This window comes from Columba livia, chromosome 10 (assembly GCF_036013475.1).
Source record: "Columba livia isolate bColLiv1 breed racing homer chromosome 10, bColLiv1.pat.W.v2, whole genome shotgun sequence".
Classification (NCBI taxonomy): Eukaryota; Metazoa; Chordata; class Aves; order Columbiformes; family Columbidae; genus Columba; species Columba livia.
The window spans coordinates 2,847,927-2,866,231 of record NC_088611.1 but is presented as its reverse complement, the minus strand read 5'-3'; the positions used below and the strand labels follow the sequence as shown (position 1 = coordinate 2,866,231).

The 18,305-nt window shown below is 40.3% G+C and overlaps 1 long non-coding RNA gene across 5 annotated transcripts in view; it reads right to left on the bottom strand.

The window, feature by feature from the left end:
- LOC110355718 (uncharacterized) overlaps nucleotides 1–7,658 on the bottom strand; it is a 58,778-nt gene extending 51,120 nt beyond the window's left edge. For all 5 annotated transcript variants that reach the window (XR_010474999.1, XR_010475002.1, XR_010475000.1 and 2 more), the window contains exons 1-3: nucleotides 7,263–7,658; nucleotides 5,944–6,030; nucleotides 2,951–3,049 (exon numbers count right to left, since the gene is read on the bottom strand). This is a non-coding gene — a long non-coding RNA (uncharacterized LOC110355718). The remainder of the gene's footprint in view (nucleotides 1–2,950; nucleotides 3,050–5,943; nucleotides 6,031–7,262) is intronic.
- Between the last annotated feature and the right edge of the window lie 10,647 nt (nucleotides 7,659–18,305).

The following is an 18,305-nucleotide window of genomic DNA, read 5'->3' as shown; positions in this document are numbered from 1 at the left end:
TTTTCCATATTGATCCCCATGAATGAGTCACCCCTCAGTGTCCTCTTGTCCAGCTCCAGAGCCCCAGCTCCCTCAGCCTTTCCTCACACGGGAGATGCTCCACTCCCTTCAGCATCTTGGTGGCTGCGCTGGACTCTCTCCAGCAGTTCCCTGTCCTGCTGGAACTGAGGGGCCACAGCTGGACACAATATTCCAGGTGTGGTCTCCCCAGGGCAGAGAAGAGGGGCAGGAGAACCTCTCTGACCTACTGACCACCCCCTTCTAACCCACCCCAGGTACCATTGGCCTTCCTGGCCACAAGGGCACAGTGCTGGCTCATGGTCACCCTGCTGTCCCCAGGACCCCCAGGTCCCTTTCCCCTACACTGCTCTCTAATAGCTCATTCCCCAACTTATACTGGAACCTGGGGCTGTTCCTGCCCAGATTCAAGACTCTACACTTGCCCTTGTTATATTTCATTAAATTTTTCCCTGCCCAGCTCTCCAGCCTGTCCAGGTCTCTGGATGGCAGCACAGCTTCCAGTGTCAGCCACTCCTCCCAACTTGGTGTCATCAGCAAACTTGCTGACAGTCACTTTGTTCCCTCATCCAAATCACTGATGAATATATTGAATAATACTGGCCCCAGCACTGCCCCCTGAGGCACTGCACTGGACACAGGCCTCAACTGGACTCTGCCCCATTGACCACGACTCTCTGGCTTCTGGGACAATTTTTCTCTCCCATCTCTGTCTCAAAAACCTTCTCTATATAGATATCTGGTCTTTACCCTCTGAGTGTGGAAATGATGTTTCATATTTTAGACCTGGAAGTAGGTCCCAGAATATAACACACAATCATGGGAGCTCTTTCTGGGTTCCAGGTAAGATTTTTGGGTTGCTTGCAGGCACCACAGGCTGTTGGGCTCCATGGGACTTGGCTGCAATTCATTGTTTGTTCTTGATTATGAAAACCAAGAATGAACCCATTTCACCCCACTGCTTATAGAACGTATTTTCAGCAGTAATTAGCTCTCCCTTGGAGATTACTGGAGCGTTTTGGTGTTGTTGAGTTTTCAAGTCAAGGATTTACCATTCCAGCTAAAGTTTGTAACTTCAAAAAATGATTTAATCTTTGTATGCTATTTTTGAAATATCTTCATTGGAAGTAAACTACGCATAAGGTTTACTCAACACTGTGACACACATATAGTGGCCATATATTTTGTGGTATTTCCATTGCTCTGCAACAGTCTTATGGATAAATGGAATGACTACCGCTAAATCAATTGAGAAATTATTCCTGATTTAATATGTTTAACCATCTTCAAATGCTACTAGAACAAATCACTCCTATAATTCTCCCAGTTAAAACAAACAAATAAACACCAAGGTTTCCAAAGACTGAAACAATTAATAGTAAAATGCAGATGTTTTCAGCTTTAAGTCACAATGCCCAATCTATCAGCAGCTGGTAGATCCAGAAAATCATTCTCATGGGATGATTTTGTAAGATTAAACCATTTTCTCACCACTGCAGCTCTGCAGAGTTCGCTGAGCTTCCTTCAGATCTACAACTACCTGAAAGGAGGCTGGAGCATGGAGGGCGTTGGTCTCTTCTCCCAAGCAGCAAGTGATAGGACAAGAGGAAATGGCCTCATGTTGCACCAGGGGACATTTAGATCAGATATTAGGAAAAAATTCTTCCCAGAAAGGGCTGTTGGGCACTGGAACAGGCTGCCCAGGGCAGTGCTGGAGTCACCGTCCCTGGAGGGGTTTAAAAGGTGTTTAGATGAGGTTCTTAGGGCCATGGTTTAGTGGCAGAGTTAGGTTATGGTTGGACTCAATGATCCTGAGGGTCTCTTCCAACTGAGGTGATTCTATGGTCGGCTCACCAGACCATGTTGGTGGATATGGCAGGTGATTTCCCATGTCCAAATGGATCCCTCTCTTCCACCAAAACAGTCCATGATTTCTCAGGGAACACGGAGAAGAAATTTTACAGACTATGAAACCACCTGGTGAGTATGTCAGTGCATGGAAAACTGACTTCAGTAAAGACACCAGTGACTATCCAAGTCACTGATGAAACCTAAAACTCCTTGCTTTGAAATTAAGTGGACATCCTGAATGCACAGGATGACACTGAACAATGCACACTCACTCCAGACACTTGGGTCTATTATTGTTATATCTTGTGAAGAAATTGTTAGACATATAAAATCAATTCTACCTGCAATGGCAAGGCTTATATTTCTGTTTTGCAGCTTAGTGATGTTCACAGGACTTCAACAGATGGGGATGGACAGGACCTGAGTGAAGCCCCTGAAAAGCTCCCAGCGGCTGCGATTGTGCTGTTCTCGTGGCTGGTGACTCCAGGAACGGCTGGAGCAGCCCCCACGTCCCAGGTTACTTCCAGAACAGGAATCGAGGGCTCAATTTCAGGCACGAAGGAAATCCAAATGATTTACTCTTTAACAACGGGCACAAATTTATGTCTGTGGAACCTGATGTATTTCCAAGTGAGGGAATTATTACTTACAGACATCCTCCCGTCTGTTAGTGTCAAGCCAACGGATGAAGAAAATGTTTGAGTAAGGCTTTGAAAGCTCCTTTGCAAGTTGCTGTTCGACAAAGAAAGTCATTGGCAGTAATTTGCTTAGCTGTTCTTGGCAAAGTTAACAGAAACTTGCCCAGCAGTCAAAACCAAAGTTTCGGTCACCTAGAAAAAATTTCCTTCAATGGACACATTCAATTAAAATTTGTGGCTACTGGAATAATTACTATTTATTTGTTAATATTTAGTATTTCTTATTTTCCAATGGGACTAATTTCATTAATTCATTAGTAATTATTACAATGCAATCATATATTCATCATTAATTTAACTATATTAAATGCGCTATGTCATTTAGTATGAAATAAATGGACTACAAACATGCTTTTACAGACATACTTGTGCCCCATGCTCACCTTGCAGGATCTTTTCTTTCTTATATACAGGTACACAGGTATCCTCAATTTAGTGCAGGTTATAAATTGCTTCAAACTGTTCAATGTGTTTTCATACACCTAGGAGAAACACAATACAACGCTTATTTGTAGTAACACTTAAAAGAAATGCAGGGTCATTATTCAAGGATTAAAATTTAAATCTATTGAAATCTGCAGAGACACCTGCTCTCCTGAACTGTTCTGGGAGGAGGTCAGCAGCCCTTACCTCAAACTACATATCATGTGTTTTGGAACAGCCAAATAACTCTTTATTAGCAGATAATGCCAAAGGAATGTCCGTAATTTGGCTTTTATAGAAATAATGACCATTATGAAAGAAATAAGCCAAAGAAATGTGTTTGTGATTTCCACCTGTGTTTGCTCATGGATTCCCACCTGTCAGCGGAGCTGTGACAGACACTCCAGCCTGTGACGGGTGTCACCATCTGCCCAAAACCCATTAACAGAACCTCTGTAAGGCCAACAAAGCAAACCAAAGCGCAGCTGCTTTGGCCACATTGTCTCTGCCAAAGTCACCCTGCGAGCAAGACACAGAGTTTCCAGCCGTCTTTCAACGCAGCATCGGCATTTCCCCCCCTGCACTGACACCATCGTGTGCTCCAGCCTTCACCAGGAACCTGCTCAGAAGCTTTGCCTTTAGCTTTGCAGGTTAGCAAGCAGAACACAACAGAACACAGGGGGAAATAACCCAAAGAAGGTCTTGGGGATGAGCTGAAGTGTCCAATTTCTTCAATTGGTTTTATTAGATTAGTTGCTAAACTTTAAGTTTCCCATGTACAAGAGTAAAACATACTGTTCACATTTTCAGATTCCATTATTTGATTAGTTTTAACTCTCATAACTAAATTTATTGAAGATCTCTCTACCTAATATATTTCTTATTATTTCTTATTATATTTATATACCTTGAATATAATTTGTTGTATTATTTATATTACCTATTATAATATTTATTATAATATTGTAAGTCAAATTTTCTAAGTATCTGACAACATCTAATTATCTGACACGTGGGAAATATTTAGCTATGTCTGTTACATTTGCCAAAAAATGAACACTACAAAAATAACTATTTAAGAGTTGTTTCATTTGGGACCAATTTACAGACATGAACGCATATACAAATACAAGTGTCCTTGTATAACTCACGAGTGATATGATGTACGGTAAAGCAGCATGAACGAACAACAGCCACCAATAAGCAATTTTGCTTTAGAGTCTCCTTGTCTGTTTTAATTATTCTGCTTATTATCCTTCCATAAATGTGCTACACACACAAACTGGTTTGGCAGTGACTAGCTGCAAACCAACCTGATTGGCAATAACTGTATGTGTTTGATTAATTAGCAACTAATAGACTGACACTGGCTAATGTGAAGTCACATTTATAGCAGCAGTGCTGAGCTGGTCAGGAATATTCTAGATTGGACTCATGTGAGTATGGCCTGAAGATGTTTGCTTGTCTACCGAAAAACCCGAAGAGAAATTAAGTTTCCTTGCCATTTAAAAAAGCATTATTGATGGTGGTGGATTACTTGATTTCACAAAGCCTATCAGAACATGTTGTAATTTTCTTTTTAGTTAGCGAACTTAAAAAATTCAAACAAACCAGTCTTTACCATATTATTACTTTCTGCTGTTCAATAAACAGTTAGACCTAAAAAATGTTCTTGGAAGCTTTAGTCTGAGTATACCTTCATGATGAAATTTCTCTTTACCAGTACTCACCAAGTCATCCTCAGGAATTTCTCTTATTCTTCATCTTCATGAACCTGAGAAATCATTTTTCAATGGAAATTTCTGGGCCATGTAAGCTCACTGGCACTTAGCAGTGACTGAATATTGCAGGCCCCAATGCATCGTTTTTGAGCTAATAGCAAATCTTTAAAATCAGTAACTTCGAGGAGGGGGAAAAAAAATTATCCTCATATTTAGCTTTCCATGTGTAGTTATGCTCAGATAATTTTCACCACAAATGCTTTGCACTGGATACCACAATGCCTTATGCCAGGAATTTGAAATCCACCACCATACCAAATTTTTCAGTGAAACCACGAAGCTTTTTCAGGACTAATATCACAGGGAATTGCTCATTGCTCTTGAAGGTGGCAGAGATGGATGGCAAGTTTGCTCAGCAGGAGGTGAGCCCTGCCTAGCAGGACAGAGTGGGCTTCTGAATGGATGGTGTCTACACGGAGGACAGAGGGGACACCGTAGAACCATTGTGGTTGGAAGAGACCCTCATGATCATCAAGTCCAACCATAACCAAAGTTTGGCACTACCCCATGTCTATGAGAACCTCATCTCCCCATCTGTCCAACCCTCCAGGGCTGGTGACTCCAGCACTGCCCTGGGCAGCCTGTTCTAATGCCCCACAGCCCTTTGGGGAAGAAATTGTTCCCCACATCCAACCTCAACCTCCCCTGGCACAACTTGAGGCCGTTTCCTCTGTTCCTGGCGCTTGTTCCTGGGGAGCAGAGCCCGACCCCCCTGGCTCCAAGCTCCTTTCAGGCAGTTCAGAGATCAGAAGGTCTCCCCTCAGCTCCTGTTCTCCAGCTGAACCCCCCAGGTCCCTCAGCCGCTCCCATCACACTTGTGCTCCAGCCCCTCACCAGCTCCGTTCCCTTCTCTCAACTCGCTCCGGCACCTCAAGGCCTCTTTTGGCATGCGGGGCCCAAAACTGCCCCCAGGATTCGAGATGCAGGCTCACCAGTGCCCAGCACAGAGACAGTCACATCAGAAGTGTCCACCAGGCTACAGGGTTAATGGCGAGGGCAGAGAGCAACCATAAGCTGGGCTGATGGGTGAAAGAACTTGAGAGCGTAAGTGATGAGGGTTGAAAAGACGTATGCATCTCTTTTGTTATTTCTGTTCTTTTCAGCCAGATTTTATTTGATAGCGAAGGAGGGCTCACCACTCCCACCAGCAGACATCCACCACCTTTACTTGCCTGCTTAATCCCAGCTCAGTATGAAATCAGGGCACAGAACCGCCAGCACTGGTATCAGATGCACAGTTATGTATCTATAACCTAAAACTAACAAACAAAAAACAGCACTGTCAAATTGCAAGCACTGAACAAGAACTTCTACCAGGACAATTTTCTTTTCTTGTGACATCAAGGAAGATGTGGATCTCATTTAGCTTAGAGCCATTAAGCTGCCCATGTAAAGACAGCAGTAATTACTTCCTCCCACACTGTTCCTAGTGGATAAAAAGGTAATTCCTGTGTGCAATAAATACTGAATCACATAAACTCTGTGTTACACACAAATTCTTGCAATGGAAAGCATTTCAGCAATCCAGCTCTAGAACGCTGCTATGGTTACATTATCTCAGGCAGCAGAGCCGCCTGGTAACAGCTGCTGAGATAACATCATATGAACAAAGTAACTGAAATTAAAATGCAGGTGCCAACTTTTCAGTCGTGATCCACAGATAAACTTATAGAATCATGAGCATGAAAGTGTAAAATTAGGTCCTTAAGAAACCTCCCCTTTATTCAACTTTATTTACCCAGGACTGCATTTAACAGCCACGGAAGACTGAAAATCAATGATGCAGAAAGCACTTGGTAATTTATTTTGTAAAAATTTTCTTAACATTTTTTTGGAAGCCATAGCTGAATATCTAGCAGAAATTAAATGAAATCATGACATGACTGTGAAAAGTTCAGAAGGACTGACTTCTACCTTTAAAAATTTCTCTAACCACCACGCATTGATTCAAATTTATTTTTCTGAAATGCTTTTAAGTGTAATATTCAATATTTCACTATGAAATGCACTGTTTATTTCTTAAAATAAGTCATCTATTTATCTATGATTTCTGCTTTTCTGTGTGTGATTTATCTTGCACTGCACAGAATAAAGAATTCCACACTCCTTTCCTGTACCAGATGTACTTGGTTCCAATAATTACTATTTCAGGTTAGTTACTTCCTTACGTTCATTTTGCTGTAGGATAAATGAAAGCACTTTAGGGTGGAAAATAGATTTTGGCCTGCTGAATCACGTATTTAATTACCAAATACAACACAGAAGGTGTTAACAAGTAAGAAGCAGTTTGTTAAGTGCATATCGGTAGCAAGAATTTAACATTTCAATGTGTAATTATTTGTCTAAGTACTTCTTGAAAAAAAAGTGCACTTACCCACAGGTTTAAAACGAGAAATTAAACTATTTGAGAAGAAAAAATAAAAAGTTAAAGTGACATTTCATTACTTTAGGGTTTACTACAATTTTTCACTTTAAGTATTGTATTGAGTACCTCATTGCTCGTGGCAGACGTACGATATCTGTACGTTTGTGGTTGACGCGACGCAGAGCAGGGGCTGAGGGGGTTAATTTTCTCCTTTCCTTCGGGAGGCCTGGGTTGAAACGCAGTTCAAGTCACAAGTGAAAATGAGTTTGGTGGTCTTGAAGCAAAACACATTTGTCCGTATGCTACAAAAGCACCGCGTCATTCGGCACACGCCTGCTCCGCTGAGCCTTCCTGCCCCGGACAGAGGAGCTGCGAGGCGGCAGCTCATCCATCGCACCGCCAATCTGCCCTGCTAATTAGCAAGAAAAGAAACCAGCCTTTTACAGGTGAAACACAGAAGAGGGTTTGCTTTTTTTGTAAGATTCTGCTTGCTTTCAGAACATTTTAGCAATATTTTGGCAGCTGAAATGCTCTGGGTTTTCAGTATAGCTTTGAAAAGGAATCTTTACAATGTAAAAGATAAAAAGGTGAAGCTCTCACTGCAGTGATTCCACTTGGAGCTTTTTCATCTATTTCAATGAGCTCAGGATTTCATTGGAGTAATTTTGTTTGGCCAGATTTTCAACACAGAGTCTTTATTACTCCAAATTGATACAAGATATAATGAGGAAACGAGAAACGGGTCATTTTTCATTTAAAAAGGGTTTAAAAAAACAGTCAGAGTATGTATTAAAAATAACAAATACTGTAAAGACACTAAGTTATATACCTATTGAAAATATATTTCTTTAAAAATCCTAGTACCCAACTTAAATACTGGACAAGATTAAAGACGTTTTTCTTCCTTGTCACACACTAGTTACATCTGAAATATCAGGTGGTACCAGGTGAAATTACCAGAAAGTAATTATTTCTCCTGGAATTCAGGAATCTATTGAAATTATTAAAAGAAATTACATAAAATTTAAATAAAAGGACAGCACTGAATTCTTTTGAAATATTTCATTTTTTAAAATTCTGCCCTCAGACACAGAGTGTGGAGGGGCCAGGGGGGCATTTGTCTTCCTTGGAGAACAAATACACTTAAATTCTCCTGCAGGCTCCGTGGTACATTTACAAAATAACCTGCGAGTGACCCAAACGACGAAATTCCTAAGGTTTTCTCCACCCTTCACCATTCTTGGTTCTTTCTCCCCGATATCAGAGTGGTTCAAAACTGGAAAAATAAGCCAAGCACTGAAAGGCTCTTGGGTGATTTTCTTCAGCCACTGACAGCAGGACACGAGGAATGTCCATCGAGGAGAGAGGTGGCTGCTCTCACCCGCCTCCTCCCCTCCTCAATATTTGTTGCTGCAAATATTCATTCATTTGAATTTATAATAATAAATCTAAATTTATAGTCATTTATTAAGAACTATATTATAAATTGAAATTTCGAATGACTCCCCCCAAACTTGCAAGAAAGCAAAGCTGGAATGCGTTTCAGTGGTGGCTTCAGAAACTGCTGGTATATTTATAGCGAGGGCAATGTGGTGCATATTTGACTGGTCTAAAATCAACTCTCCTCTTGTCTAGACCACAGAGATGTCGAGTGGGTTTTGCTGGTTTGATCACCAAACAAAACTGCCCCTACCTGAGTTCAGGTCCTGGGCACTGGCTTTAGGGGAAGGTGAATGAGCAGGATCTTATAGCTTGTGCTTTAAACCCAAATATAAGCCAAGGAGAACAAGAAAGCTTTTGGTATCTTTCCTTACCCCAAAGCCAGTTCTGGGTTTTTTTTATGGTGCCTAATGTTGCATCTTGGTGGTTGTGAGCATTTAGCGGAGAAGCTTATATTTAAATATAGCAAAGTGCACAAATAATGAGTTTCTTGCAAACAATGTAAAGAAAATACAGGAATCTGAAAAATGGCACTGAGTAAAGAAGTAAAATACTATATTTTAGTCCAATTCCAATATTTACATTAGCTATTTTGACTCTATCTGAAGGTATGTTTTAGGTGAGGAAGATGTGAAGAAAATAGATAAAAATATGAAACAATTGCCACTAGCTTCAATTTTTAGGACTTTCAGCAAACAAGCTTATCTCAGATATTAACTGAAGAGCACGAGGGGCTGCCTGTAAAATCTAATGAGGCTTAAAAGTAATCTGGAGTGTCTAAAGCAATAAAAAAATCTCTGTCATTTCCCAGTGAGAGACTTGGATGCTGTCTAGTTCTACATGCTATAATTTTGGGGAAAATATTTTCTTGCAAATGATGGGAAGTCAACAGTTACAGTTACTGCTGCCTGTTGACATTAGGTGACTGTTCGTATGCCCAGAATACCACCTACCTCAGCTAAATGGTATCTTTATGAAATTAACAGAATGCGGTTACAACATGGCTATAAGAAAAAATATTAATGTCAAATTTTGGATTATAATTGGAAAACTGACCTTTGGAAAATATGTTACCACTGCAGTCCTGTACTGTACTGTAAAATGACAACTTTAAGATCTAGAAGAATGACTGTATTATGCAGTTTAGAAAAGGCAGCAAAATAAAAATAATTATACTCTTTATGCTTCGCTAAAATTCTAAATTTAAAAAACCTTGAGGCTTTCTATGGCCTTCTTCCTGGGAAGTAATTCACATCATTTTCTGTCTTCCAACAACTTGGAAGTGTCTATCAAACACTTTAAAACACTTCCAGTAAACCAGATTTTTCATCATTCCATAGGCAACCTTCATAGGAAATTGTGACAGGTATTGTAAACAAAGCTTTTTCTAGTAACATCTCACAGCGATATTATTTAACAGCATATACGTGACTTTAGAATTGTTGTTAAACGGCTATATTTGACTGAGAACCCTGAAATCCAAACATCCCAAAATGCATCAAAACAGAACATTTTGAGAAGCTTCTGCAAGAATCATTTGGACATTTTACAGTTTCTCTTAAGACTTCTGCCTCTCCTTTAAATTTTCATCAGTGCTACATACATTTTTAGTTGCTTTTTTTGCCCATTACTTTCATCCCCAGGTCAGTATTCAGTAATGCATGTATTACTGTATACATATATAGCTTTATTAGCATTTATTAACCATAAGGTTAATCTTCTATCATTAAGTTCCATGTCCTTTTTCCAATAAAGACTCAAAGATGCACAGACCAATCACAAATATTCAGTACCTGAGGTTTTTTTTCTGAAATGTCAGTAATCAATTATAGAATTGTGTCTCACTGGATACATAAAAATCCCACTTCCACACAAACCTTTTGATCCGCAAATTAATAAATAGACTTCTACGTAGATAAGTACAACTATCCGGCATCTGTATTTAATGCAGCTGAGCTAAATTTCCATCTAATGAAGAATGTAAAACGCAAAGGACTTAGCCTAATATTTATTTCTAAGACATTTGGTTCATTCACAGTACAGAAAAAAAACAGAGAATTAGAAATATTGCATCTGCCCCAGTTTGTCAGTGACTCATGACTGGAAATTGAATCCCAGAGGACTGAATCACATGAAACAATAGCACTGGTAAAATATAATTTAAAAAAATACCAACATCAATACGGAACACTTTAGTGGGGGAATATCCTCCTGGTATTGTAGATGGAGCTCGCAAAATCCTTTCAAATCTTTAGCAGGATAGAAGGATAACCAAATTCAAGCAAGACTTTGGGCCAAAAATAAAATTAAAAGCCTCCAGAATTCTATCCTGTCAGAAAACAACAACAACAAACATCCAACACAGAATCACAGAATCCCAGAATGTCAGGGGTTGGAAGGGCCCTGGAAAGCTCATGCAGTGCAATCCCCCCATGGAGCAGGAACACCCAGATGAGGTTACACAGGAAGGTGTCCAGGCGGGTTGGAATGTCTGCACAGAAGGAGACTCCACAACCTCCCTGGGCAGCCTGGGCCAGGCTCTGCCACCCTCACCAGGAACAAGTTTCTTCTCATCTTTAGATGGAAACTCCTGTGTTCCAGTTTGCACCCATTTCCCCTTGTCCTGTCACTGGTTGTCACCCAGAAGAGCCTGGCTCCATCCTCCTGACACTCCCCCTTTCCATATTGATCCCCATGAATGAGTCCCCCCTCAGTCTCCTCTTGTCCAGCTCCAGAGCCCCAGCTCCCTCAGCCTTTCCTCACACGGGAGATGCTCCACTCCCTTCAGCATCTTGGTGGCTGCGCTGGACTCTCTCCAGCAGTTCCCTGTCCTGCTGGAACTGAGGGGCCACAACTGGACACAATATTCCAGGTGTGGTCTCCCCAGGGCAGAGCAGAGGGGCAGGAGAACCTCTCTGACCTACTGACCACCCCCTTCTAACCCACCCCAGGTACCATTTGCCTTCCTGGCCACAAGGGCCCAGTGCTGGCTCATGGTCACCCTGCTGTCCCCAGGACCCCCAGGTCCCTTTCCCCTACACTGCTCTCCAACAGGTCATTCCCCAACTTATACTGGAACCTGGGGTTGTTCCTGCCTAGATTCAAGACTCTACACTTGTCCTTGTTCTATTTCATTACATTTTTCCCCACCCAGCTCTCCAGCCTGTCCAGGTCTCTGGATGGCAGCACAGCTTCCAGTGTCAGCCACTCCTCCCAGCTTGGTTTCATCAGCGAACTTGCTGACAGTCACTCTATTCCCTCGTCCAAATCATTGATTAATATATTGAATAATACCGGCCCCAGCACTGCCCCCTGAGGCACTGCACTAGATACAGGCCTCAACTGGACTCTGCCCCATTGACCACGACTCTCTGGCTTCTTCCCTTCAGCTGGTTCACAGTCCATCTCACTACCTGATCGTCCAGACTGCACTCCCTCAGTTTAGCTGTGAGGATGCTGTGGGACACTGTGTCAAATGCCTTAACCAACATATTCTTATTCAATACTATTTTTTGTTTCAATACAACATCTTAATATTAAGCTTATTTAAATTAAAATTTAAAAATCAAACTTGCAAAATAATCTCACTGTGTTATTTTCAGAGCTAAGCATTCTGGATTGGTTTGTTTCAGGGGTTTGTTTTGTTTTGTTTTTCACTTTGCTGAGAAAACAAAACAGATTTCCTTTTATAGTGTCTCAGAATGATCCAACCCAGCCCAAACTTTTTGGGCTTGGCCAGAGAAATTAAAAGAATGAGGTGTTCACACATCTGTATTTTAGATACAGCTGGTGTAGGCTAAAAGGTCTGAGTTAAGGCTCACTTGCAGAACGATGAGTGAGAATTTTCTGGACAATCCTACAGCATTTTTTTCACCTTCTCCTTTTGACAAGTACATAATAAAGCACAGAAATTAGTGCTTCTTGATGTATGGCCACCATTCATGGCCAAAACCTCCAGGGTTCGCTATATGTAATCAAGGTAATCCACTGAAAAAAACATTTCTGGTGTCCTAGGAGGCAACAATACAATGGCAAAACAGGTTATTTTTCAAAATTGGATGTTAATCATTACTGTTCAATTCGGAATACATCCATGCTCTGTCATCCAGCCCGTCCCCTCGGGTGGTTTTTTTTTGCATTTCACTACAAAATGACCACCATTCTGGTCACCTGCAGAACAATTTCTTTTCACTTCCCATCTTAGCAGAGCAGTTATTTTTCTCTCTTTCTTTTAATTAAAATCTTCATGTCAGTAGCATGTATTAAATCAAGTTCCATTACAAGGCCAACTTTCAGAAGTGCATTTTTTTTTAAGCACTTCATATTTTGTCAGGTCTAATTGCTTTAGTTCTGGGCACTATTAGTTGCAGAACAGGCAGTAATAACCTTTAGTCCTGGCAAATTTTCTCTCTACAAGAACTCAATCACATAACATAAACAGCTATAAAAGGGGGCTTTTTAGAGCTTTATTCATAATGTGTAGCACATGCATGTGGCGATGTATATCAGATCACAACACTGAATGAAATACGAGATTTATCCATGATGTAAGTTATGCCAACATACAGTAAGTTGAAAGCATTAATTCGAATTTAGTTATATTAGAAAGGCGAGGGGGAAAAAAACATCATGCTGCTTTATTAGTGCAGGCTTTCTCAATTTAATATTAAAAATCGTGTCTTAATTCCTGAATATCCTTGCTAAGGACACAGTGCTTGGTGATGCAACTCAGCGGAGAAAAGACACACCAAGCTATTGGCAGCAGAGAATCAAGGTGGGCCAGATGAAGAAATGCACGCTCAGAATTCACAGTAAGGAAGAAAGATTTTACCTTTGCTATGGTACTGTGGTAAAAAAGAAAGTTACACGAACTGAAAAAGCAGAAGAAGAAGGATTTCGGATGGCGCCCAGGTCTCTACAGGCCCACAGAATGACAGAGCTGCGGCCTCAGACACGTACCTGAGAGAGCTCCCGGGATCCGCGGGCGACGGAAAAGCCACACGTTGGCCATCACTAACTGGCTCTGCATCCCACAGGCCGGGCTGGATCATCCTCAAAAACCCCTGAGTAGTTTATGGGGTGTATTTACAAAATACCTTTAGCTTAAGCCATGGAATTTGTTAATCCCCAGAGATGAAAATATGGCCTTCAATATGGCAAATATACTGCAAGGATTTAATACTAACTTCTTTAACACTTAATCTAGTATATTTTAAGCCAATCTATTAGGGGAATATGCCTCGCAAACAGTTTTCGTCCTCACCGGTGGTAAGAAAGACAGTCTTCTCAAACCCTCCACTACCACACCAGCCTGTCCTAAAAGATGGCACAGTAACAGTGGGTATATTTACTCCATTCTGTTGTTTCACTGCTTTTAGTTTTATTCACATAATGAGTTACAAAAAGCAGAGACCTGGAGCAAAATAATCTGACACATCGCAGTGCACAAATATATTATTTTGAGAGCAGTGAGGTAAATATGAAACAAGGCATCCAGTCTTTAAAACAGAAAAAGGGCTGATAATGAGTTATTTTTTGCAGTACCATATAGCACAACTCAACTAAAAGCAGTATTTAATAAAGAATTTGAAAGGTGGGGATAGAACTTTCTTTGTGATTTATAAGCTTCTGTTAATCAAGAAGATGCCATTAATTTCACAAAGATTAGCTGCAGAGAAGTGCCAAAAGTGAAAACCAACATCACAAGATCAAATAGGAAAAGGCCAAGATTCTTGAAAAACAAAATCTTCTGTAGGACCATTACTTATTTCACCAATAACTTTGCATAGTTCAAGCCAAGTTTTTCTAACAGGTAATATAATCCCTTTTCAAAGGATCCATTGCCAAGTGCAATTATTTGTGAGCGTTTGAGAGGTTCATAGAAACGTTACAAATACAAATTCAATTTGAGGAGTTTCAGGAAGTCCAAATTCATTAGGGGAGACTGATCACAGATGAAAAGCAATTTCTGACTATATCCAGCCCATTTATGGTTGTTTTGCAATCCTTGAAATGAACTGTTTTCTTTAGTGGTTACAAAAACTGATCAGTACCTGATATCTTGTTTGTTCTACAAACACTGTACAATTATTTACATATAAGAAAAATAGTGTTACATATTTAAAAAGTTAAATATCTAGATTATTTTCAAAATTAAATGCAAGTTTGCCTTCATTCTCAATGCACAACTTTTCTACTTGAAAAAATGTATAACACCTAATTTATTTCTGCCTGATGAAGTTTTGGGAATTGGATGTGTGAAGAAAGGACTTATTTAAAAAAAAAAATAACTTTCAGAATCTATAGGAATCTGTATAAATCTTTGCTAGATAATGGAATTAATTTTATTTTAAAATGGATAACATCAATATGTTTGGTGAAAACATCTTTTTCTTCTAAACTGGTTCAAACCCGCAAAGCCTTCCAAACCAACCTCGAGATGCTTCCATAGATTTTCTGCTCAGGGTCGGAACCTGAAACCAAAACCAGGCAGGCACAGGTGTCACCTGCTTGTGGGAGAGCCATGTGCCATTTGATAATTTTATCATTTTTGGCACGTTTGATTACAAAAGTCCACAACTACCAGGGATGACCACTAATACAAAATAATTGTCAGACAAGTCCAAACCCCGCTTTCTGAAGTACAAGTTAAATAAACCCTGCCAAAGAGCATGACAGGTTTTAATGAACTTGACATATCACCAAAAAAAAAAAGTATTTTTTGACTAATTTTTGGCCAAATCATGGCTACATAGATAGTGTAGAGCCTTGCTGTTGTCCCAGTTCATCCCTGTTGCGACATGGTGTATTGCATAGTTACCCGGGTCCTCGTTCTTGCCCTTTTTGAAGACTGGAGTGACATTTGCTTTCCTCCAGTCCTCAGGCACCTCTCCTGTTTCCCAAGACTTGGCAAAGATGATGGAGAGCAGTCCAGCAATGACCTCAGCCAGCTCTCTCAGCGCCTGCGGGTGCATCCCATCTGGACCCATGGATTTATGGATGTCCAGATTGCCTAACCGCTACCTAACCCAGTCCTCATCAACCGAGGCAAACTCCTCCATTGTCCTGCCTTCCTCTGGGGCCTCAGCAGTAGGTGGGCCTTGCACCACATCCTCATCTACCTCCTCTTCAAGATCCAGGGCCTCAGACCTATTACGGAGGGGCACCTGGGGAAGCAAAGCAGGTAGGGAAGGGGGTTGCCCACGGCCCCGAACTAGAACCTACTTCCAACCCTCGTCATCTTTTCTGTCCCCTACCTCTGCCCGACAGCGACAGGGCAGGGGCTGCCTCAGGTCTTCTCCCTCTGCTTTTCTCCTCACTACAGCCTTCACTGCTCAGATTCTATAGGTTTTCTCATCTTTTTTTACTTGGCACCTTCTTTACTGCACTACTGAATCTGAAAATCAGAAATGTATTTTTCTACCTTGTCATGTGGTTAGAATTTTAAAATCTCTGCAAGGAAGGGACTGGATTTTGAGCGTTTCCTTTCCCAGTTTTCACAATGGGGAGTTTACTGCTGTTAAAAGTTCTGGTTATTAGGAGAAACACCAAAGATGTCATTTTTCGACGTATTACTCAGAATCTTATATCATGTATCATCATGTACCACTAATTCAAAAAAACAATTGTCATTACTTCTATAGTAATGAACACAAAGACAAAATGTTTAAACGGAATGATTTTAAAACCTGTCTTACACTAGAAGACACGAAGCACAATTTCACCATCTCCTGTATCTGCCACTGTAGTCCCCTTGACCTTGACTCTCACCTACTAATAAGCCTCATACAGACCAACTCCTCTGCTTGGTAAAAGGGCAAAAATGACTAAGCCACTCCTATCAAGTAAAAAAAAATGAATAAAACGGTTTTTATTAAATACTAGATAGTATTAAAAATCTAAAATATTCTGTTCTATCTTATTAATCCTCATGACTGCAGCTGTAACACAACAAATTATCACCGTCTGTGCGTTACATGTATAGTTCTCAAATTCCCTTCAAGTGGTGAGGAAAAGTTTTTGTCTCCAATTTTTCATGCAGTTTTTCTTGAAAGAATAATGGTACAGGCTGTCTCTAAGCGTTCACCAAACCTACAACAAAGCAGAATAAAGCAAACTGAAGAGCTATGCTTTAGTATTGCCCAAAACCCTTCACTTTCAGACTAGGAGGGTCTGAATTAATTAAAGAATTCACTAGGCCTCACTCAGCTCACACGGTGTCTTTGTTGGTTTTGCTATTAAAAAATTTCACACACTCAGAATTCCTAGAATGAGTAGACACAGTAGATCATGAGTAATGCCGGGAGCTCCTGATCTCACAAAGCTTCTTGGGTTTTTGTTCGCTCTCATCACTGGGCTTTCTCTTAAACCAGTTACTATGGCCTGGCTCACCAAGTAAAGCCTGGCCCAGCACTACAAGGGACCAGGTCCTCAAATGCAAATTCTATTACTATCACATATAAAATCTGCTTCAAGTTTTTCAGGTAGAGCCCCTCAACGAAGCTGATATTTATCCGTTTGGAAAACATCTACAAATGCAGCTAGGTGCGCCTATAAATTCAGGGCCATGCTGCCCAATTTTCAAAGCTGTAATGTGCTCTGCACTTTCAGAATTTGGTTACTCAATAAACGGCCAGATGCCTCATGTGGACCCTGTCATTGAAAATACCTTCTGCAAGATGCCAGAATAGCCAAGAACAATTGGGTTGAACTGATGCTTGAATGACTTTTCTAGCAACTGAAGCTCTGCTAACAAAGCAGCATACTAAAGAAAAAAAAGCAAAGTTCAGAGCAAAAAGAAGCACAAAATGAGAGACTGAAGAAGCTGCAAATAACTAGACATAGACCCAGAAAGCAAGAAAAATGTATTAGCAGACACTGAAGACGTTCTCATACTGCAAAACTGGAATTCAGATCCAGATTTGAATGATAAAAATGTTTCAGAATACAGAAGTGCTTTGATCTGGACACAAATTGTAGTTCTATTTTCTAATTTTCCTTTTTATAATATATCAGGAGAGAGTCAGATATTTTTTACAACCACATAAAACACTGTGGGTACAGTACAACAAAGTGTGTAAGTGCATGGTTAAATCCTATTAACTGCATATAGAATTTACGATAACGTTAAAATCCTTTGTTGCATTATGGATGAGATTAGGCGTGATTGCTACAACCAAATCCTATGTTATTCTATTTCTAAAACTGACATCTAATTTCAATTTAGGTTTCTAAAATCAACAAACTATTCATACAGACTCACGCACCAGCCAACTTGCAAGTTCCAAATCTCAACCTGTAAACTCTTGCGGGCACATGAGCCAGACTTTAAATGCACCTGGACATTACTGTGGAAATACTGAAATAAATAGCAGAAGCAGTGGGAAAACCTATCCTGATGGAAGAAAAATGTTACATCCAGAAGGGAATGCAGCTAGCAGATACAATTGCAATAACTACAAGCAAAATGGTTCTCTAAGTAGGTATCATATGGAAAACAAATTACCAGAACTTGAAAACATCTGGAATAGATATCAACAGAAAGCTCAACAATGCATTTGAAAAGCAAACAAGATCCCAGCAGAAATATCACAGAAATAAAAGACTGGCAGCAATACTTAAGTACTGAGGCCTCAATGCAGTTAATAAAAAGGATTTGTTATTTTTATTTCATTGTCATTATCAGTTTGCTGTGTATATTTTGTCTAATAAAGTGATACATGAAAGCAG